Source organism: Heterodontus francisci, unplaced genomic scaffold (genome assembly GCF_036365525.1).
Source record: "Heterodontus francisci isolate sHetFra1 unplaced genomic scaffold, sHetFra1.hap1 HAP1_SCAFFOLD_286, whole genome shotgun sequence".
NCBI lineage: Eukaryota > Metazoa > Chordata > Chondrichthyes > Heterodontiformes > Heterodontidae > Heterodontus > Heterodontus francisci.
In genome coordinates, this window is record NW_027141006.1 from 706,803 (window position 1) to 730,387 (window position 23,585).

Genomic DNA, 23,585 nt, shown 5'->3' on the forward strand with positions numbered 1-23,585 from the left:
GGGGAATGTGCGCAATAACTTTCTTACACTGATTGGTGATGATCTGTAACTCGCTGCCCACGAGAGCGGTGGAAATGGAGACAATCGAGGATTACAAAAGGAATTTGAATGGGCACTTGAAGGAAATAATTTTACAGGGCTATGGGGATCGAGCAGACAAGTAATAACTCGTCTCCACTCCTAGTATTTCTAAATCCCACACATTCACTATAATGTGAACAATTATTTCCTGTTGTGTCTCTCTCAGCTTTGTAAACTTCACTGCATTGGAGTGAGCTGACATCTACTGGCAAGAAACAAGAACTGCCGTGATGAGATCAGCCATGATTGTGTTGAATGGCAGAGCAGGCTCGAGTGGCTGAGTTGCCGACTCCGGCTCCTCGTTCTTATGTTCATAGAATCATACAGCACAGAAGGAGGCCATTCGGCCCCATTGTGCCTCTGCTGACTCTCTGACAAAAAGATGCAATTAGTCCAACCCCCTGCCTATTTCCCCATAATTCTGGAGAATTTCACTTTGAAATATTTGTCCAATTCCTTTCTGAAAGTTATAATTGAATCTGTTTCCACCACCCTGTCAGACAATTCATTCCAAATCCGAATCAGTTACTGGGCAAAAAGATCTCTCCTCACCTCCCCTTGACATTTTTGGCCAATTATTTTAAATCTGTGTCCTCTGGTGACTGACCCCCAGGACAGTGGAAACAGTTTCTCCCTCTCTACCCGATGAAAATCCTTCATGATTCTGAACATCTCTATTAAATCTTCCCTTAACCTTCTCTACTCTGAGGAGAACAATCCCAGCTTCACCAGCCTGTCCAGAGAACTGACACCCCGCATCTCTGGGATCATTCTAGTAAATCTCCTCTGAACTGTCTCAGAAGCTTTGATGTCCTTTCTAAAGCCTGGTGCCCAGAACTGGACACATTACTCGAGCTGAGATCAAGCCAGCGACGCCCACATCCCACGAACGAATAAAAAAACGCTCCCGAACCAGTCCCCAATTCTTAAGCATTGATCGACGCTCCCTGCCCAGTCCACAAATCTTATTCATTTAGAAACGCTCCCTGCCCAATCTCCAACTCTTATTCAATTATAAACACTCCCTGCCCAGTCCCCAATTCTTATCCATTTGCAGACGCTTCCTGACCAGTACCCAAATCTTATTCATTTAGAGACGCTCCCTGCCCAGTCCCCCAATTCTGATCCATTTGCAGACGTTCCCTGCCCAGTCCCAATTCTTATCCATTTACAGACGCTCCCTGACCAGTCCCCAAGTTTTATTCATTTAGAGACGCTCCCTGCCCAGTCCCCAATTCTTATCCATTTATCGACGCCGTTTCGGGAAGCCTCACCGGGAAAAGCTTCACCGCCGCCATCCGCAGGGATACAGATGGGATTGTTCCATCTTATTGTGGCCCTGAGGCCCTGCTCCAGCTGTGTGAGTCCGCAAAGTCTTCTCGCACTTTGTGAATATCCCGCTCCAACTCCGAACCCGCAGCTCCAGCTGCTGACAGAGCTCTCTACTGCGCCTGCGCGCCCCGCTCCTGTCACAGATCGGGCGGATTCTAGGCCGCTGAGCATTCTGGGTATCACACCTGTCATTAATGCTATTCTTTCAGCTGAACGGTTTTATTACGTACATTTCATGACCTGGAATCGTCGTGAGTGTTTTCTTTTGCACCTGTCAATGCCTGGGCGGATAGAGTCAGGTTCACTTTGTAGCCATGAGTTTCTGGTGTGAGAAAGTGGTGCTTAACTCAGTATATTTCAGTTTTTGGTCTGTGACTGTGGGTATTATTCAGTACCTGTTTGTTTCTGCTATTGCTCTGTGAGTTTCACCACATATCTTTCAACAACTTGTCTGTGAGCATCAGCTTTTGTCTGTATCTATCAGTATCTGAGAAGTGAGAAAGTGTTTGATTCTATCCCTGTCAGTTTCTGTTACATGCATGTGTCTTTAATCTGCACCTCCTCTGAGTGTGTCTTCGTCTCTGTACTTGTAGGTGAGTATGTGTTTTGCTTTGTATCTCTCAGTCTTTGAAGTGTGAGCCTGGGTTTGTACCTAATTTCCTTTGTACCTTGCAGTTGGGATATGAAAGAAAGATTTTACACGTTACCTGCCAACTGCTGCTACGTGACTGTGGGTTTCACACTGAATCTGTCAATTTCTTGTCTGGTAATGCGAAGTTTACAGTGTACCTGTCAGTTTCTAGTATGTGAGTGTTGATTTCACTCTGAAAAGAATCATAGATCATAGAATAGTTACAGAACAAATGGAAGCCATTCAGCTCATTGTGCTTGTGCTGCTTCTATGCACGAGCAACTCAGCTCATGCCACAGACTCATGTATTCCATGAAAACATGCAATTTTTCCACTTCAGATAATTATCTTATACCATTTTGAAAGCCATGGTTGAATCAGCCTCCATCACACTCTCAAGCAGTGCACATCAGATCTTAACCACTCGCTGTGCAAAATAAGTTTTTCCTCATGTTGCCTTTGGTTCTTTTGCCATTCACCTTAAATCGGTGTCCTCAGGTTACAGAGCCGTGAATAATATTCCCCATTGCTTTCTCAGCACTGATGGATTGTGAAGCAGGAGACAGCCAGAAGTCCCACTGAGCCGCACTGACACGGAGCTGGGAATGAAATGAGATGAAGTTCAATCTTTCACAGCGAGATGCTGCAGAGAGATGAGTCCCGAATCAAAGTGAGACTTTCTCATACTTTTGCTGAATTTCATTTCAAACACTCCTTGTACTCTCTGCTAATGAAGCCTTAAAAAAGTGAAAAACAAAATGGCGCTCAAACTCACCACCCTGAAATTAAAAGTTCAATGTTTGACTGACAGAACTGTCACTTCTACTCGCTCTCTTATTGGATGGATGCAACTGTGTTCTCCAACGCAGGGGTGGCATTCAAATCCTCCCATGGGTCCACATGTCAGACTGAGTTCCATGTTGTAGACTCAAGCAAAGGAAATCTGTTCAGTTCCAAAACTATCAGTGAGTTGAAGCTCATTACGATCATCAGCATCAGAGGTCAGAACTACCTGGTGAAAGAAGACAATCTGAAGAAGGATCCACAATTATTCAAAGGCATCGACAAAGTGAAAAACAAGAAAATCGATGAGTCAATGCAAGCCAAACAACAGAAACACTGAAGAATTCCATTCCATTCCAGTCCAGAACCCAGTCCTGTTGTTTTTGGAGTCAGGTCACAATTACTGCAACAACTTTATATTCCCACTTGGCTATCTGTACATTTAGTTAATCAAGCTCTTTGAATCCAGCTCTCTGGTCCTCAAGCAGGCTCCATTTGGAAATCAATTCCGCCTTCTGCAAGGCTGAAACCAAACAATGACCTGAAATTAAAAATGCCAAAGAAGAAGGGCTTGTCTAGGATTTGAACTCAGGATCTCTCACACATTAATTAATCACTCCCCCTAAGCAAGAATCATACCCCTAGATCAACATGCCACTGATATCAGAACTTCCTTTTAGCTCCTGTGGAATTTCACTGGCAGCCAAAGCCGATCATCCATTTTTTTCAGAGCAAAGCAATATCCTGCAAATTCTGAAATAAAAACAGAATGTGTTGGAAATGTTCAGAAACTCTGGCAGCATCTGTGGAGAGAGAAACAGAGTTCGCCTTTCAGGGCGTTTACCTTTTGTTTGAGCCATCCTTTCACACTGCTTCTGTCCACCCAATCTCACTTTCTATTCTATCCAGATTCCACCCACACACTACCTAAATACATTTATCATGAATTCCTCATATCTTTTAATAATGACAATTTTATATTTCTGGCCTTTGCGTTGGACTCCACCACAAGTGGAATCATGTCTCCATCAACCCAATCAAACCCATTCACTATTTCCTCACATTGCAATGTTTCTTTCACCCTGACAGACGATGAGTTTATGCTGCTTGATTGCAGTTCTTGCTTCCTGCCAGTAGATGTCACCTCACTCCAGTACAGTGAAGGTTACAAATCTGAGAGCACACAACAAGAAGTAATTGTTCACGTGACAGTGAACAGGTCCCTCTATTCCTGCACACTCTTTAGAACTGTGCCATTAAGTATATATTGCCTCTCCCTATTCCTTCTGCTAAAATGCATCACCTCACACTAGTCACTATTAGAATCCATCTGCACCTGTCTGCCCATTCTGCTAGCCTATCACTGTCTTGTTGCAGGTGGTTCATTTCATCCTCACTGTTTGCCACTTCTCCAAGTTTGGTGTTATCGGCATATTTTGAGATTCTACTCTATATTCCAAGATCCAAGTCATTTATCTGTAGCAACTAAAAAGCAGTGGTTCCAGCAGTGACCCTTGGGGAACAGCACTGTCGACAACCTTCCAGTCTGAGAATGAACCATTTATTACGACTTGCTGTTTTCTCTCCTTAAGCCAATTTTCTATCCAATTGGACACTGAACCTCCTATTCCATGAACCTCAATCACCCTTTTATGTGTCGTTTCTTAAAATCCACATAAACAACATCCACTGCATTCCCTTCATAAACCTTCTCTGTTAGTTCATCAAAACATGCAGTTAGATTAGTCAAGCATGAACTCCCATGTATAAATCCATGCTCACTCTCCTCAATTAACTCAAACCTCTCCAAGTGACTGTTCATTTTTTCCCTGATTGTTCTTTCTAAAACCTTACCCACCACTGCTGTTAATCTAACTGGCCTGTAGTTAGCCGGACTGTCCTTGCACCCTTTCTTGAATAACGGTGTCACATTTGCCACTGTTTAATCCTCTGACACCTCCCCCGTATCCAGGGAAGATTGGAAGATTATAGCAAGCCTGGGATGAAAGCCATCCGGACCAGGTACTTTATCTTCCTGAAGCATAACCAGCCTTTTCAGTACCTCCCTTTCTCAATTTGTACCCTCTCCATTGCCTCTACACTCTCCACTTCTACTGATCTTTTGTCAAATTCCACTTCCTTAGTGATCATTGATACAAGGTTTAACTAGATTAACTAGATTAACATTGCCCTGCAGCTCTAAGTATATATTACCCTCTTTGTCCCTCATGGGGCCCACTTCACCGCTTCCTACCTGCTTATTATTTATATACTGCTTGAAGATTTTTGTGTTCCCTTTCATGTTGACTGCAATTCTATTCTCGTAGAGATAGAGAATAAGCTAAATATAGAAGATGTAAATATTTCCCATCCTTGGGTGAGGTGGAATTTTTTTTATGCTGTGAGTGGCAATGTCCTGACCTACGAGTGTGGTGGAAGCAGAGACAATCAATGATTTGAAAAGGAAATTGGATGGATACCTGAAGCAAAGGAACTTGCAGGAGGAAAGGGATCGAGCTGGTGAGTGAAACTGAGTAGCTGTCTCCGATAATTGCTGCAGTCACTGCGATCCCCCTTAATTTTGTCCAAGGTGACAATGTTTGCTTCACGCATGTTTTGAGCCCTTGTTGAGCTGGACTATGCAGGGCTCACTGTCCAGTTCCTCCATGACAGGGAAGTCTTGAATGGCACTGAGAGCTACTTCAGTGACAATGTTCTCCGTTATGTAGAGTTCAAGGTAATGCTCCACTCACCTTTCCATCTGCTTGTTCGGTTCAGTGATGATCACCCCTCTCTTTGTCTTCAAAAGGTGCTGATTTAGTTACTACTGGGTCCATTGCTTTCTTAATTCCTTCATACATCCCTCTAGCATCCCCGGATTCATCAGCAGAGTTTTTACCAGTATTGATTGGTGCAGTGCCGAGCAGTCTGCAGAGACTTGTTTCTGGCTGCTCTGAGAGCATCTAGATGTTGTTTGCTGGGGACTTGTTTGTAGTTCATGAGGGTTCTCTTCTTAGTTACAGTAACTGACTCCATTTCAGTCCAATAAGCCTCAAACCAGTCAGCATTCCTCCCATCTCTTTTCCCATACACAGTGAGTGCAGAGTTATAGATGGTGGTGTGCAGATGATTCCACTTTGACACCGCACTGAGACCTTGAGCATTGTTGTCTGAAAGAGCCTGATCGAGGATGTTGAGGAACTCCTGGGTCCTTTCTGGATCAGTGGTTCGGCAAGTGTTGATCAGAAGACGACCTTTCTTCATGGATGGATGAAGCTTCCTTGTCTGAAGCCTGACCTTGTTACACACCAGGGAGTGGTCAGTGTCACAGTCAGCACTGTGATAGCTGCGAGTGATGAGGACACTGCTGAGGGTGGTATGTCTGGTGATGATAAGGTCTAGCTGGTGCCAATGGCATGATCTCGGATGTCTCCAGGACACCTTGTAGCACAGCTTGACCTGGAAGTAGCTGTTCATCACACAGAATCCATGGTGACAGCATAGCTCCTGCAACCTCTGTCCATTTTCGTTCATCTTGCCAATCCCCTGGTGCTCTATGCACATTGGCAAAGCTGTGTAGTCAGTATCCAAGCTTGTGTTGAAGTCTCCTCGAAGGTACAGTCCCTCCGTGCTGGGAATTCTTCTGATGGCAGTGTCAAGTGTCACATAGAATTGATCCTTGACATCTGGGGTGGAGGTGAGTGTCGGGACATAGATGCACATGAGATTAACTGGGCCCATGCTTATTGACAAGTGAAGAGTAAGAAGTCTCTCTGAGCCTACTGTGAGTGGTTCACTCATCTCAAGTGGCGTGTATTTTACTGTGAAACCCACTCCATGCTCACGAGTTGCCTCTTGGGCTTTCCCCTGCCAGAAGAAGGTGTAGTGTTTCTCTTTGAGGGATCCACTTTGAACGAGTCTAGTTTCTTGCAGCACAGCAATGTCCACATTGAGCATTGTGAGTTCCTCGTCGATCACAACTGTCTTGTGTGTGTCATCAACCTGCAGAAGGTTGTCGGTAAGGCCAGGACACATGGTCCTTAGATTCCAGCTTGTGATGCGAAGGACTGGTGTCTTCTTTGTTGAATTTGCTTTTCTTGGTGCATAGATTATCAATCCGTCTGTTCAGAGATGACTCTCCAAGCTCCAAGCACCCATTGAAGCAAGCAGGTCGTGGCTTCACAGCACCTAACTGACTGGGGGCTGCCCAGCTTGGAGTGAATGGTAGCTATCCAATGAGACACTAAGAGCTCTCTCACTGTCCGAAGTAACCCCTGGCGCTCATACTCGACACCAATTGAATGAGAGCTTGTAATCAGTAACTGCTTATTCCCGGGTTGTGCCAATGTTTAACCACGAAGCTGGAGTGTCCTCTCCAGGGCACAGGCCTGGGCAAATAGTATGGAGACCCTGAGCATCAGGACCCCCTCTCAGCATTGCTCGTATTGTCCAAAGGAAAGGAAAAACTAGTACTGTTTGGTACCAGCTCTGCTGTAGGAGTTGCTGGAAAACTGCCTGATAAGTAACAGGTAACCGCCTCCAGGACTCCACTCCGGATTTACTGTCCAGGTTTACTCCCTCAGCCTTCTGATTTATTTATTTAGAGATACAGTACTGAAACAGGCTCTTCCAGCCCACCGAGTCTGTATCGACCATCAACCACCCATTTATACTAATCCGACATTAATCCCATATTCCTACCACATCCCCTCAATTCCCCTCCCACCTACCTACACTAGGGGCAATTTACAATGGCCAATTTACCTATCTACTGCAAGTCTTTGGCTGTGGGAGGAAACCGGAGCACCCAGCAGAAACCCACGCTGTCACAGGGAGAATTTGTAAACTCTGCACAGGCAGTACACAGAAGCAAACGTGGGTCACTGGAGGTGTGAGGCTGCGGTGGTAACCAGTGCGCCACTGTGTCTTCTCGAGACACCCATTGAGAAGTGAGACTTTTTGCCCAGAGATGGGGCTCTGTTTCTTGGCATCAGGATGGAACCACACACCGGTGGGTCTGTATGACATGCACAAGGATATCACACACTGCCCCATCTCTGGTACAGATCAGAGTCAGACACTGAACAGATTGCAACCCACAAGGACATCACAACCTTCCCGCTCTCTGGGACAGGTCAGTGTGATACACCAAACAAACAGCACCCCACAGGGACCTCATAAATGCCACATCCCTGTGACAGATCAAGGTCAGACACTGCAAATATTGCAACCACAGGAACATCACAAATTGCCCCATCCCTCGGACAGCTCGGGGTCTGACATTGAACATAATGCAACAACAAGGACATTACTGTATAACTCCCTCCATTCTGAAAAACAAGCATTCACCATACTTTTTACCCTGCAGCCAATTTTGGATCCACACTGCCACTGCCCCTTTAATCCCATCTGCTTGAATTTTGTTAACAAGTCATAGAGAGATGCAAAACTGAAACAGGCCCTACGGCCCACTGAGTCTGTGCTGACCAACCACCACCCATTTATAGTAATCCTACACCATAATACCATATTCCCTACCACATCCCCACCATTCTCTTACCTACACTCGGATCAATTTACAACAACCAATTTACCTATCAACCTGCAGTCTTTGCTTGTGGGAGGAAACCGGAGCACCCAGCAGAAACACACACAGTCACAGGGAGAACTTGCAAACTCTGCACAGGCAGTACCCAGAACTGAACCTGGGTTGCGAGAGCTGTGAGGTTGCAGTGCCAACCACTGTGCCATTGTGCTGCCCCAAGTCTAGTTTATGGTAGCTTTTCAAACACAATTTTTATGTCCAGACACGTACCATTAACCTCACCACCCTCGTCAACTCTCTCTGAAACTTCATCAAAGAAATTAATTCAGTAATTATTTCAGACACAATCTTCTGTTAACCAATCTGCACTGGCTGTCATTTATTAGCCCATGTTCTACCAAGTGACAGTTAATTTCCTCCTGGATAATTGTCTCCAAAAGTTTCCCCACCACCGACATTAGACTAATTGGTCTGTAGTTCCTGGGTTTATCTCTCTTTTTAAACAGGGCTGTAATATTCACAACCCTTGCAGACTTATCTTTTAATTATGGAAAGTCTATTGCAGACAATCACTTTGGGCATGACTTTAATCAATTAAAGCAACAGGATACTTGATTAATAAGTCCAGAACTTTTATTGAGAGTAAAATAGTACTTAATAATTGAAAGTAAAATTATACTTAACAAACTTGGGGAATATAACTTTACAGCTCTGGGGACTGGTCGAGCTTGGTCTCAGAGTGTCACGGTCCTCTTTGTCCAGTCTAGATCCCTCATCAGGTGGAGAACTTGGTCGATGATCTGAGCCTTTACCCCTGAGGTCGTCCAGTGTTCCTGCACACTGAAACCTTACAAGATCCCTACTTTTAACCCCTGGATGGCCATCACACCACCATGTAAAATAATAATTGGTCCTAGCTGTTGCTAGGTACATTTAATTTGTTCTTAATAATGTCTTCCACTAACAGCCACCTGTCCTCAGAATCTCAGACATGAGTACAATGGAGTGGTTTCACACTGTCTCCCCATCTGATCTGAAACAAGTTTCCTATTCATTAAATCTAGACTCTTGAAGGTCACAATGTGACATACCATGGGTTTTATCAGGGGTCCGAGAAAGGTCCATTGTTTGAATAAATTTCGCTGAAACTGCCCTTTCCCACAAAGACACAGAAACTCACAGTAATTAGATTGAACAAACTTTAAATGAAAACCCATTCTCTCTAAAATGTTTATTGATTCATTAATTATAACTCAATCAAGGTTCATTACTTTTACAATAATCTGTTTCAGGATGGGTAGCTACTCATTAATTATACAGGGTATGAACGTTAGTATTGAACACAAAATGGTTCCTTTGGTCATGTGTTAATTATAAAATGGCTTTCTTAACCTTGTTAGTTATGACAATGGATACATTATAAAAATGGTCAAGTTAAACTAAGATCGAACTACCCAAGCTTACCTCCATCCTCCAGTCCTCTGGCATCATTCCCATATTCAAGGAGGAATGAAAGATTGTGGTTCGAGTCTCCGCTATTTCCACTCTTACTTCCCTCAGCAACCCAGGATGCAGCCCATCCAGACCGGGTGACTTTTCTACTGTGAGCACAGCTAACCTTGTAATTGTCTCCTCTTTATCTATTTTCATCTCCTCCAAATTCTCCACTTCCTCCTCCTTTCCTGTGACATTTGCAGCACCCGCTTGCTTTGTGATGACAGATGAAATGTACTTAATTAGTACCTCGGCCACACCCTCTGCCTCCACAGGATCTCCTAATTGACCCACCCTTTCATTGACTGTCCATATGTTGGTAAAAGACTTCAGTGTTCCCAGTTATGTGACCCGCTAATCTTTTCTCATTCATCTTGCTGATCTCATTTCCTTTTTCAGCTCTCCTCTGCACTTTCTGTATTCTGCTTGTTTCTCTACTGCATATGAGTCCTCACATGATTTCTCAGTGAATGGTTTTTGAACTATTTTGTAAAAGGATTTAGTTTTGTAAATTTCTCCCTAGCTCCCCTCATGGTCAGGCAGAAAGTTTAACTGCTGTGTTTTCAAACAGCAACAGCTTTATTTGAAAAGCCATTTTGACAGGATTCCGGGTTTTAATCCAGTCACAAATCTGGTTCTGATGTCTTGTGGCTCCAGCTGTCACATGACCTGTCAGAGGATGACCTCATAATTGACCCAGTCATGGAGCTGTGGGTTGATGTTTAAATTGTTTCAAAATAATTTTCCAGAAGGAAAATCAAAATGAATCGATATACAAAAGGTAGATTTTGTGAATTTGTGCTCCCAGTGGAAATTCCTGCAGAGTCTGCTGGTTTTCATATCCCCAATTCCCCACAGGAAGCTCTGTGCTCGGAGTCTGTATTCATTACATCAACATTATACAGAATCATTTCATGGGAGACCCCAGTGTGAATTGTAGACAGGTGGTTGAGTTTTAACTTTCAAAGTAACACAGAATCAAAATACTGCAGAGACTGGAAATCTGAAATAAAAACAGAAAATACTGGAAATACTCAGCAGGTCTGGCAGCATCTGTGGAGAGAGAGACAGAGTTAACGTTTCAGATCTCTGATCTTTCATCAGAACTGAGCTGAAATTGTCTGAGGGACTGAGATTGTGGAATCAATTTCAGGGTCAAAGACATTGTACTTGGTAAGGATAGGAAAATGGAGATTATTAAGTACAGTGCAAAAATATAGATGCTTTTACATTATTTTAATCAAAATTGATTTAAACTTTGTGCTCATGAATCCTATCTTTTGATCACAATGACACTGATAACAATGGAAAAAGCAAGACTTGCATTTCACGACTTTTCAAGTGCAGTCACACAACAGTACAATAGAGTACTCCACAATAAAGATGTATAAGATTCCCACCACACAACTGCCAGACGATGACCATCCCAAACAAGAGAGAATCTAACCATCTCCCTTTGACATTCAATGGCATTACCATCGCTGAATCCCCCACTCTCAACAACCTGGGGGTTACCATTGAGCAGAAACTGAACTCCAGTAACCATGTAAATATTATGGCGACAAGAGCAGGTCAGAGACTCGGAATCCTGCGGCAAGTAACTCACCTCCTGACTCCCCAAAGCCTGTACACTAGTCAGGAGTGTGATGGAATACTCTCCACTTGTCTGGCTGGGTGCAGCTCCAACAATACTCAAGAAACTCAACAGGACAAAGCAGCCCGCTTGATTGGCAGCCCATTTACAACATTCTTGCCCTCCATCACTGGCACACAGTGGCAGCAGTGTGTACCATCCACAAGATGCACTGCAGCAATGTGCCAATGCTCCTTAGACAGCACCTTCCAAACCCATGACCTTTATCACCTAGAAGGACAAGGGCAGCAGATGCATGGGAACACCACAACCTGCAAGTTCCCCTCCAAGCCACACACCATCCTGAATTGTAACTGTATCACCGTTCCTTCACTGTTGCTGGGTCAAAATCCTGGAACTCTCTTCATAACAGCAGCACATGGACTGCAGTGGTTCAAGAAGGCAGCTCAGCACCACCTTCTCAAGGCAATTAGGGATGGATAATAAATGCTGGCCGAGCCAGCGACACCCACCTCCCATGAATGAACAAAAAAAATGATAATATCCTGTAATCCTCCAAAGCAGAAAATACAGATGGAAATGAAAAATAATAAAACACAGTCAGCATGGATTTCATAAAGAAAGACTTGATGAACCTTATCTTTGAAAAATCAACAGCAAGAGTAATATAGCAGATGTAGAAGAGTTTAATTTAATAAAGCCTCATCCGTTTATGTGCTTGAACCATCAAATTGTGGGTGAACAAACAAGCACACTAACTGACAGAGCTGCATGTTGTTCTTTCTAAATTACCTTAAAGTAGGGTGTTAATGAGTTAAAGCTTCAGGTTACTGCAACCAGAATAGCCATTGTCCACTATCAGTTTTACTGTTATAAATAAAGGGTGGAACATTCATTGTGAATCTATAGAAACAGTCTGGTCCTGCACACTGCAGACACATCCACGTCATCACCAACCAGCTCTCCTATAATTGGTGCAGTTATTTGACTTTGCCCCATTCGCTCCATGGAATTACTTTTAAAAGATTTTAAATTACAAGCAGTTTTGTTAATGTTCAGCCTTTGAGAAGAAATCATTCCCTGGCCACAGTGGAGAGAGCATTGAATAGAAAACAGTAGACTACCAGGTAACACAGTGAAAGCTGATCAGCTAATCTATAATTACTGACATTTCTTATTTTTGCTCTTGCTATTTGGTTTTTCATCATTTTCAGCTCCTGACTGTGGATATTATTGTGATTAAATGTGAAAAGATGCACTGTTATTGGCTCTTTCTCTGTACAGTGCTGTATACACTCAGATACAGACAATGTTTCCCCTCACTCAACATTCCAGCCCTGACGGTGCTGAAAGCGCTGCTCAAAGTTACACATTCTGACTGTTTACAGTTGATTAGTGAGAGATTATTAACGTATCCTTCTGCAGCGCTGCCTCGGTTAATAACAGCAGATCGAAGTCACATTTCAGATACAGAAACAGACGCATCAATTATTCACTCTTTCCCAGAATGAGTGAGGCCGGGACAAGCAGCAACATTCCGGCCCCACACTCTGCAATTACCCAGCACCAGCGGAAAGAAGTGAATACAGATTCAATCAGTGGGTTAATGTCCATTACAGGGATGCAAGATTCCACGGCCCAGGACAAACATCCCCATACACCGAGAACAAGCTCAGGAAAACCCGGGGAAGTTAATATCCCAATCACTGAGCATTCCAGTAACATTGAAGAAGTTCCAGAACTGAGTGAACCTTTCAAAGCACAGAAGTGATGACGAGGTCAAAAAGGTCTGAACAGTTGAGGTGACTGAGCGGTTTCAGCTTCTCTGTTCAGGTTGCAGCTTTCACTGGAGGCATGTGTTTAAATCCTACTTCTGACAACTTGATTTTCAGTTACTTTGCAGAGCTTCCTTGAAGGTTTGAGGTAGAGTAAATACAGAGGAACTGTTTCTAACTGCTGAATGGTCAATAACCGAAGGTTACAGATTTAAGGTGACTCACAAAACCAGAAGGAACATGAGGAAAAATTCCTTTCTGCGACGTGTGGTTAGGATTTCAGTCATGTGGATAGATTGGAGAAGCTGGGGTTGTTCTCCCTGGAGAGGAGATTTGATAGAGGTGTTCACAATCATGAGGGGTCGTGACAGACCCGATAGAGAGAAACTGTTGGGAGAAGGATTGAGACTCAGGTAAAAGCTGTGGCTCAGTTGGTCACACTCACCTCGAAATCACAAGCTTCTGGGTTCAGATTTCACAGCTGACACTCCAGTGCAGCACTCAGGGTGTTGAAGGTGCTGCCTTTCAGGTGTGATGTTAAACCAAGACCTGGTCTGCAAGTTTGGGTGAATGTAAAAGATCCCATGCTGCAATTTCAAACAAGTGAAGAGCAAGTATTTTATTTTTATTGAGAGCTACAGCACTGAAACAGGCCCTTCAACCCACCTCGTCTGTGCCGACCAACAACCACCCACTTATACTAATCCTGCAGTAATCCCATTTTCTCTACCTCCAGTAGGGGCAATTTACAACAGCCAATTTACCTATCACCTGCAAGGGAGGAAACCGGAGCACCCGGCAAAAACCCACATGGTCACAGGGAGAAATTGCAAACTCCGCACAGGCAATACCCAGAGTCGAACCTGGGTCCTTGGAACTGTGAGGTTGCAGTGCTAACCATTGCACCACCCCTGGTGTTATGATCAATATTTGCCCCTCAATCAGATCAGTTAGACATTATCACATTGCTGTTTGTGAATATCAGCTGCTGCATTTCTGACATTGCAACAGTGATTACACTTCAAAAGTATTTCATTGTCTACAAAGTGCTTTGATATTTCAAGTGGTCTTGAAAGGTGCTATATAAATGCAAGTCTTTTCTTTCTTTATCACAACACATTGCAGTGTAAAAAATGGTTCTTCATGTCACCTCTGGTTCTTCTGCCAATCACCTGATATCTGTGTCCTCTGCTTACTGACCCTTTTACCACTGGAAACATTTTCTCCTTATTTAAAATATTGAAAACCTTCATGATTTTGAACAAATGTGTCAAATCTCTTCTGAATTTTCCCTGCTGCGAGGAGAACAACCCCAGCTTCTCCAATCTCTCCACATAACTGAAATCCCTCACCCTGCTACCATTGTGGTAAATCTCTTTTTTATTCTTTCATGGGATGTGGGCACTGCTGACACAATGTGATTCCTGTCAATGCAGCGGTCCGCTGACATCATTGGACTGTGCCAAGCTGTGCATAGGCACAGCTACATCTTGCCAGGATTAAGTGGCACATGGGCAGGATGATGTCATTGCACAGCGCCAACGTCATCGCATATCTGCGCATGGTCCATCTTCGCACATGTGCGCTAAAGCGTCATCGGGTATCCAGCCCCTCACTCAGCTAGAGGAAGCGGCTGAATAGGAGACTTTGAGGCTGCAGCTCTCCCCCCTCGGCAACTCGCTCCAGGCCTCGACGCTTCCTCCCCTCAGCCGCTCGCTCCACACCTCGATGCTCCCCTGGACAATTGTTCCCCACCCGCGTCATCCAGCTCTATGGCCGCTTGCTCTCTGCCCCACAACCCCTGCTCCAGCCGCTAGCTCTAGGCCGTGCCACTTCCCTCCTCTAGGCCACTCACTACTCGCTCCTACGTCACACTTTACAGCCCACCTTACTTCTTCGGGCGGCGCGTGGAGACTGGACAAACATGGGAGCAAGGAGCCGAGAGAAGGGAAGCAGCGCGGCCTCGAGCTAGTGGCTGGAGGGGAGGGGGTTGGTGGGGAGTGAGCGAACGACTGGAGAATGGGGTGACATGATCGGGAGACAATCGGCCAGGGAAGTAGTGGGGGGGAAGCAGCGAGGTCTGGAGCGAGCGACTGTGGAGGGTGGAAGCGGCCAGTGCGAAGGAGGGGGAGAAAGCGAGTTGTGCCACCTAGTGGTTGCATTGTCAGCAAACGCAGCCTTTATTGTCCATCCTTAATTGCCCTTGAGAAGGTGGTGGTGAGCCGCCTTTTTGGAGCTGCTGCTGTCCATGTGTTGTACGTAAACCCACAGTGCTGTTAGGAAGGGAGTTCCAAGATTTTGATCCAGTGACAGTGAAGGAATGGTGATATCGTTCCCAGTCAGGACAGTGTGTAACTTGGAGGGGAGCTTGCAGATGGTGATGTTCCCATTCATCCAATGTCCTTCTAGGTGGTCGAGATTGGGGGTTTGGAAGGTGCTGTCGAAGGAGGCTTGGTGAGTTGCTGCAGTGCATCTTGTAGATGGTACACACTGCTGCCACTGTCCACTGGTGGTGCAGGAAGTGAATATTTAAAGTAGTGGATGGAGTGCTGATCAAGTGATCTGCTTTATCCTGGATGGTGTTGAGTTTCTTTGGTGTTTTTGGAGCTCCACTCATCCAGGCAAGTGGGGAGTATTACATCACACTGCTGACTTGTGCCTTGTAGATGGTGGACAGGAGGTGAGTTACTTGCAGCAGAATTCCCAGCCTCTGACCTGCTCTTGTAGCTACGGTATTTATATGACTGATCCAATTCAGTTTCTGCTCATCGGTAACCCCCCCGGATGTTGATTGTGAAGGATTCAGCAATGGTAATGTCATTGACTGTCAAGGGGAGATGGTTAGATTCACTCTTGTTGGAAATGGTCATTGCCTGGCATTTTTGTGGCGTGCATGTTACTTGCCACTTATCAGTCCAAGCCCAACCTTGCCCAGGTCTCTCTACATGTGGACACGGACTGCGTCATTATCTGAGGAGTTACTAATGCAACTGAACATTTTGCAATCATCAGTGAACATTTCCACTTCTGATCTTATGATGGAAGGAAGTTTATTGATGAAGCAACTGAAGACGGTTGGGGCCTAGGACACTACCCTGAGGAACTCATGAGCGATGTCTGGTACTGAGATGATTGGCCACCAACAACCAGCACCATATTCCTTTGCGCAAGGTATGACTCCAACCAGTGGAGATTTTTCTCTTTGATTGCCATTGACTTCAATTTTGCAAGGGCTCCTTGATGCCCTTGGCAAGAGCAGTCACTGTCACCTCACCTCACCTCCTGAATTCAGCTCTTCTGTCCATATTTGGGCCAAGGCCATAATGAGGTCAGGAACTAAGTGGCCCTGGCGGAACCCAAAATGAGCATTGGTGAGTAGGTTATGGCTGTGTAATTGCTGCTTGATAGCACTGTCAACGACACCTTCCATCACTTTACTGATGATCAAGAGGAGGCTGATCAGGCAGGAATTGACCGGGTTGGATTTGTCCTGCCTTTTGTATACAGAACATACCTGGGCAATTTTCCACATTGCTGGGTAGATGCCAGTGTTGTAGCTTGGCGGGCGGCGTGGCTAGTTCTGGAGCACAAGTCTTCAGCACTGCAGCCAGGATGTTGTCAGTATCCAGAGCCTTCAGCCATTTCTTGATATCATGTGGAGTGAAGTGGATTTAGCTGAAGATTGGCACCTGTGATGCTGGGGACCTCAGGAGGAGGCCGAAATTGATCATCTACTTGGCACCTCTGGCTGAAGATGGTTGCAAATGATTCAACCTTGTATTTTGCACTGACATACTGGTCTCCCCTATCATTAAGGATGGGGATATTTGTGGAGCCTCGTCCTCCTGTTAATTGTTTAATTATCCACCACCATTCAGGACTGGATGTGGCAGGACTGCAGAGCTTTGATCTGATCTGTTGGTTGTGAGATCACTCAGCTCTGTCTATTGCATGCTGCTTCCGCTAAATGACATGCAAGTAGTCCTGTGTTGTAGCTTCACTCATTTTTAGGTCTGCTTGGTGCTGCTCCTGACATGCCCTCCTGCACACTTCATTGAACCACTATTGCTCCCTTGGCTTGATGGTAATGGTAGAGTGAGGGATATGTCAGGCCATGAGGTAACATATTGTGTTTAAATACAATTCTGCTGCTGCTGATGGCCCACAGTGCCTCATGGATGCCCAGTTTTGAGCTGCCAGATCTGTTCATTTCTTCCCTCAGATATAATTGAAAAAAAAATTCTGAAGAAATGCATGAACTAAATAAAAAGGAGAGAGAAATAAATACTGACAAAATAGATGGCAGCATTTGGAAGGTAAAAAGATTTCAGTTTTATTACTGATGAGTGAGAGGAATATATCACACTTTGGGGCTTCTGGAAGTGGATTTACTGATAGTCTGGGGAATTGATAGGAAACTGCTTCATAGTTGGCGGAACAAATTCCCGCCCTTGGGGTGGAGCCAACAGCTGCATCCGTCCAATAACAGACAGAGTCGAAGTACTGTGTCAGGCCTTGTTAGCTCAGTTGGTAGAGCATGAGACTTTTAATCTCAGGGTCTTGGATTTGAGACCCTTGTTGTGTGGTGGTTCTTCCTTTTTTCAGTCTTCATCAGCAGAGAGTTCAAGGAGTGTTTGAAATTAAATTCAACAACATCACCAGATTTCAACTACTCCCCCACCCCGCCCCCTCCCAGTGTAGTTGACAGGACTCTCAACCTCTGCCTGCCCCCTTCCCCTCCCTCCCAGAACTGCGACAGGGTTCCCCTTGTCCTCACTTTCCACCCCACCTGCCTCCACATCCAAAGGATCATCCTCCACCATTTCCTGCACCTCCAGCGTGATGCCACCACCAAACGCATCCTCCCATCCCCTGTCAACATTGTGAAGGGATTGTCCCCTCCGTGACACCCTGGTCCACTCCTCCATTACCCCCGATACCTTGTCCCCTTCCCAAGGCACCTTCCCATGCAATCGCAGGAGATATAATACCTGCCCTTTTCCCTCCTCTCTGCTCATTAGCTAACGCCCCAAACACTCCTTTTAGGTGAAGCAGCGATTTACTTGTACTTCTTTCAATTATGTATACTGTATTCACTGCTCACAATGCGGTCTCCTCGAAACTGGAGAGACCAAACGCAGATTAGGTGGAACACCTCTGCTCAGGCCGAAAGCATAACCCTGAGCTTCTGGTTGCTTGCCATTTCAACACTCCCCCCTGCTCTCATGTCAACATTTCTGTCTTTGGTCTGCTCCAGTGTTCCAGTTAAAATCAACCCAAGCTCGAGGAGCAGCACCTGACCTTTTGATTCTGCACTCAACAGCCTTGTGGATTGAACATTGTGTTCAATAACATCAGAGCATGACTGGTGTCAGGCAAAAACAAGCATTAACACACTCTTTGCCTTTGTCCCAGGACAGCTTTGTTATTTAATCTCTCCTGCCCTCTGCCCTATCAAACACCTTCCCCTTTGTTCTCTCCCATATGCCCCTCCCCTTCACTTGTTTAAAACCTAATTCTTTTCTAACCAGTGTCAGTTCTGATGAAAGGTCAGAGATCAGCACAGTGGTGCAATGGTTAGCACCGCCACCTCGCAGCTCCAGCGACCTGGGTTCGATTCCTGGTACAGCCTGTGTGGAGTTTGTAAGTTCTTCCTGTGTCTCAGTGGGTTTTCTCCGGTTTGCTCCCACAAGCCAAAAGACTTGCAGGTTGATAGATAAATAGGCCATTATAAATTGTCAGTAGTGCAGATAGGTGGCAGGAAAATATAGGAACAGGTGGGGATGTTTGGGATATGGGATTAGTGCGGGATTAGTATAAATGGGTAGCTGATGTTCAGCATAGACTCAGTGGGCCGAAGGGCATGTTTCAGTGCTGTATCTCTAATCTAATCTAACCAGAAACATTATCTCTGTTTCTCTCACCACAGATGCTGCCAGAGCTATTGAGTATTTCCAGCACTTTTTGTTTTTATTTCAGATTTCCAGCATCTGCAGTATTTTGCTTTTATTGTGTCAGAAAGTCTTTCCTTGATTCAGGACTCTTACCTCTCTCCAGAATCTCTCTGCTAAAGATTGAACTTTATCTCATTTCACTCACAGCTCAGGGTCAGTGTGGCACAGTGGGACTTCTGGCTGTCTCCTACTTCACAATCCATCAGTACTGAGAAAACAATGGGGAATATTACTCACATGTTGTGTTCTGTAACTTTTTACAAACACTTTAATGTATATATTGTCTTCCAAAGCAGTGACAGAATGGTGGCTTTAGTGTGTTGTTGAAATAGCTTTGTTGAGTTCGTGCTGTACTAACAGTTAAACAGTTCTTGGTTCAATCCCAGGTTTTGGCACTTTCAACCTCTCCTGTGTCCTTTTCTTTGGCTCCAATTGTCAAGCTGCATGATTTACTCTGAAATTAGCACCAGAGAACCAAGGCACCAGCGAGCATGAGGAGCTGAAATTAGCACAGATCAAATCCACTTAATATTTCTGACTGAAGATGGTTGCAAATGCTTCAGCTTCATCTTTTGCACTGACGTGCTCACCACCACCATCATTGAGGATGTGAGTGTTTTTGGAGCCTCCTCATCTTGTTAGTTATTTAATTATCCACCACCATTCACGACTGGATGTGGCAGGACTGTGGAGCTGTGATCTGATCCTGAGGGAGATATCTGTGCGTGGAGTGGCGGGATGTATGGAGAGTGATCCTGAAGAGGGTATCCGAGCCTGGAGTGGAAGCTTTCCGTGGAGGTGCAGGAGTAGGCCATTCAGCCCCAGTGTTTTATAAAGGTTTAGCATAACTTATTTGCTTTTACTCTATGCCTCTATTAATAAAGCCAAGTGTCCTGTTTGCTCTTCGCAACCTTTTCAAACCTTGATCAAAAAAGATTGGTGTACATTGTCTCATTCTTCCTCCCAAACTGTATCACTTCACAATTTTCTGTGTAAAATTTTATCTGTTGTGTGAAAGCCCATTTTACCAGTGTGTTTAAGTTCCTCTGAAGTGTGTTACTGTCACTGGCATAGGACGAAATTCACGAGCATTCTTTGATGCTATCTCCATGGAAAGAGCAATCTTACACACTAGCTCAAATTGGGATTTTGTGTGTTTAGTATCTTTTCTCATCCACCAATATAAGCACAAATCTGTCTCATAATGTACGGTCTAAGAATGTGCCAATGTTGCAATGTGGTGATAAATTCTTCAGTGTCACAATGTACTCACCAACTGTTTCACTACTTTTTCTGATTTCGGGATCCAAGTTTGTAGCTTTCCGCGATCTCTAGTGGCTTAGGGTTGAGCCTCACTTCAACGAAGAAACGGAAAATTATGATTTAAAGATTACACTGTCAAGCATTCACATCTCTGTCTTCTCCTGAACTTCGAGTTCAAATTTGTTTGTGACGTTGAGTCACACGTTAAGACAGCACAGTCTTTGTCTTTGTGAAGGAATTGATTTGGGAATGGCTGTTTGAAACTGTCCCTTCTTGCGCAGAAATTCAGTGCAAATACTTAATCACTCACAATTTCCTTGAGAGAAATTTGTTCACAATCGCATTCGACACGGAAACTGCCTCCGCATTAATCTCACTGAAGCAGAATGTGACCGTGTTGTCTGTTTCAGAATGTTGGTGCCGTTATTTGTCGCTTTTAACCGAGACTGGGAGACAGGGCAAGGTTCATCCGAGTTTGGAATATATTATCATTCAGGAGGAAGAAAAATCAACAGGAACCAAATAAGAAAACCCAGTCTCCAGATTTGAGAATCTGTAGATCCGCTTTGGGAAAGTGAATCAGAGCAGAATGAAGGGTGAACAGTCCAACTGCCCAGAAGAGATGAAGACACAGCTCAGTCAACACATTCCTCTGGTTTATGATGCTGGAACATTCCTCACACAGAAATGATTCAACCCAATGACAAACATTCTTACAGCTGATAATTTATGCTGCTGATTTGAGGACTGTCTCATGTGGTTACCGAGTGATGACGAGAAGATATTAAACTTTGTTCTATTCAATCGAGCTGTGATGAAGTTTGAATTTTTCTACCTTTTATAAACAGTATTTGAAGGGTCTCGGTAACAATGTTCATTGTTGATGAGAGTGGGGTCTGGGTGAGAAGCTGCTGAGTGTGACAGGGTCAGGACTGGATGCAGGAAGTTCTCTGACAGTCTCCCTCTATCTCTCTAATGGGTTTGAGTTGAGTTACGACTGGTAGCTTTTATTTTACTTTTCTTATTTAGAGATACAGCACTGAAACAGGCCCTTCGGCCCACCGAGTCTGTGCCAACCAGCAACCACCCATTTATACTAATCCTACATTAATCCCATATTCTCTACCACATCCCCACCATTCTCCTACCACGTACCTACACAAGGGACAATTTCCAATGGCCAATTTATCTATCAACCTGCAAGTCTTTTGGAGGTGGAAAGAAACCAGAGCACCCGGCGGAAACCCACACAGACACAGGGAGAACTTGCAAACTCCACACAGGCAGTACCCAGAACTGAATCCTGGTCGCTGGAGCTGTGAGGCCGCGGTGCTAACCATTGCGCCACTGTGCTGCTGTTGGTGTTCTGATAAATGAAGGAAGTTCCCTCCACCCATTTTTTTTGGACAGACAGTGTGGTATAAGGATGTAAAGGGTTAATGCTGAAGATAGTGGGATCAACCCCTCCCACTGTCAGAGTGATGATGTAACAGTCACATGAGATGAAGTTTGGGAGAAGAGAGAGCAGCACCAAGGACATTGTGTAAATTAGAAAAGAATTCTTAGTTCTTTCAGCAGGAACTGTGTCCAGAAAATATCGAGAACCTCACAATTTTATTATTCAGGAATAGGAACACAGATATTAATTCCAAGTGACAGTTCTGGGACCAATTAACAAAAAAAGTAGAGAATAATATTGCTCACTGATTGAAATCCCCCAGTGAGGAGACAGTTAAACAGGTGATCTGTTGGGGCATCCTTCGATCCAAGGTTTCAGCAAAATTTAATCTCCATTTTTGGTGAAATTCTCTGTTATTTGCAATTTTTTTAATCAGATTTGATGGGCGATTGAAAAAACTGAAAAAATTGAACAGTTCCATCCTTTCTTTTCTTCCTTCTTCTCTTCTTTCCATCAGTTTCTCTTTTCTGTCCCAGATCAATATAATGATGAGAATCCCAATTTAATCTGCTGTTTCTGGTGTTTTATCCATTCCAATCAAAATTTCAACATTCCAATCAAATCTATTTGTTATTCCACAGTGTCTCTCCATGTGTTTTATTCTGTTGTATTCTCTCACAGTCTGTTTGATGATCAATGTTACATCTCACTCTCTGTTCTGGTGAAGATCAGAAGCAGTGATATCTGTTTACACCACCCGACAAGTCGGCCTGAGGCTGTGCCTCGCTGATCATGTGGAGTTAAAGCAATTCTTCCAGTCAGTTAGTTCAGTTTTCATTTCATGAGAAATTCGGTCATCATGACTTCGTCAGTGACCTAATGGTTCAGGTGTCTGAGTGATGTTAATCATGATGTGATGAAATGATTGTATGTTCCAGTCTTTCCGTGGTGGGTTTTCACACTGAGTAGAAACTTGTTGGACATGGTCTGGAAATGTTTCACACCGCTCCATTCCCAACTTCATTTACTGACAGAAGATATATTTCCATCATTGCACAGCTGGCTGCACAGCCAGAAGCTGTGCTGAAGGTGACAGCTATGTTTATGCAACTGACAAGGTGGCCGAGAGGTTAAGGCGCTGGATTGCTAATCCATTGTGCTCTGCACACGTGGGTTCGAATCCCATTCTTGTCGCTAGTTTATGAACTGTTCAGTGTATTGTTTATGTGTAAAGTCAGCCTCGAAACCTGTTCTTGTCAATGTCCAGACAGTGATTCCAGAATTGGTTATACTTTATTAAAATTGAGACAGACAATTGGAATTCTTCACCCAAACTGCACTGGAAATAAGATCAAATAGGGATCACGAAACGGAGCAGGATTTTTCCTCCCCTCCTTCCTTCCATCTTTACTTTCTCTGGATTTGCACCAAGTGAAAGACAAATGGGAAAAGCAAATGGCGAGGGAGCAGATGCAGAAAATTATCCTTTGGCAAGAAATTTATTTTCAAATCTTCTTGATAGATTAAGTGAGTGAGCAATGCTTTGGCAGATGGAGTTTAAAATGAGGGGTCATTTAGTACCTACGATAGATCAGAGTGTTTTTTTGTAAGAGGTGAGATGTTAGAAACGGCGGAGGAGCAGAGACCCGAATACTGAATTAATAAAAGCTCGTGGACTGGTAGAAAATAATGTGAAAAGTGAACAGAATCTGAAGATTGGAACTCATGTTGCAG

At 44.3% G+C, this 23,585-nt stretch overlaps 1 non-coding gene across 1 annotated transcript; it reads left to right on the forward strand.

Moving 5' to 3' along the window:
- Window positions 1-22,963: 22,963 nt before the first annotated feature.
- On the forward strand, window positions 22,964-23,045 carry trnas-gcu (transfer RNA serine (anticodon GCU)). The gene has a single exon. It is a non-coding gene; the product is annotated as a tRNA-Ser (tRNA).
- The last annotated feature ends 540 nt before the right edge of the window (window positions 23,046-23,585 follow it).